This window comes from Condylura cristata, unplaced genomic scaffold (genome assembly GCF_000260355.1).
Source record: "Condylura cristata isolate star-nosed mole 26May11 unplaced genomic scaffold, ConCri1.0 scaffold00016, whole genome shotgun sequence".
NCBI lineage: Eukaryota > Metazoa > Chordata > Mammalia > Eulipotyphla > Talpidae > Condylura > Condylura cristata.
In genome coordinates this window covers 21,771,859-21,772,689 of record NW_004567117.1, presented here as the reverse complement: position 1 = coordinate 21,772,689, position 831 = coordinate 21,771,859, and positions in this window count along the sequence as shown.

Sequence of the window (831 nt, the reverse complement as noted above, 5' to 3'; positions counted from 1 at the left end):
TTCTGGCTCTCCATCCTGCTTCCTTCTCTTCTCTCTTCTTTTTCTCTGCTCAGCTCCACCCTCCTGCTGGGTGGGGCAGGGAACCTGGAACTTCCCTTTTTCCTAGGGACCACCCTGTTACAATACTTCAAACAACACATAAATCCCTAATTTGTGCCAATAGTTCCTGGAATTAGCAGGAAACATAAATCATCTTAATTGAGCTTAGTGTAACCTCGATATAAAGCCTTGCTGGGATAAGCAATCTACCTTGAACTTGCAGGCTAGCTATGTTGAAAATGGAAGGTCCTGATTACTTGTAGGCACTGCTTATCAGAGAACAAAAAAGATGAGATTTGAAACAAAGAATGGGCAATAAAAGAGATGTCCCCCAAGCTCAGTGTTCCTCTATAGCCCCATGAACTCATTTTATGCAGCATCCACTTAGGACCTTACACTTTGCTTCTGTGGCACTGGAGGGTTGAAAGATAATGATACAAATAACACTTCTATTTGTTCTGCTGTAAGCAACAGTCTTGTGTCTGAAGAGTCCCATGTCTTCTCCCATTGTTTACAAAACAGTAAGAGACTACCTGGTAGTTTCCAAGCTAGGTAAAATCCAGACCAGGCCCTCCCTGGTGGCGCACTTCTCTGATTTTTTTTTTTTTTAAGATTTACTTATTTAGGGCCTTCCCTGGTGGCGCAGTGGGTTAAAGCACAGCACTGAGAAGCTAAGGCCACTTCCACATGAGTTTGATCCCACCTGCCCCGGAGGTGACCACATGGTGTGGCAGACCTCTCCTGACCCGCCCGCTGCTCCCCTCAGCAGTGTACTTCGTGGATCTGCCTGTT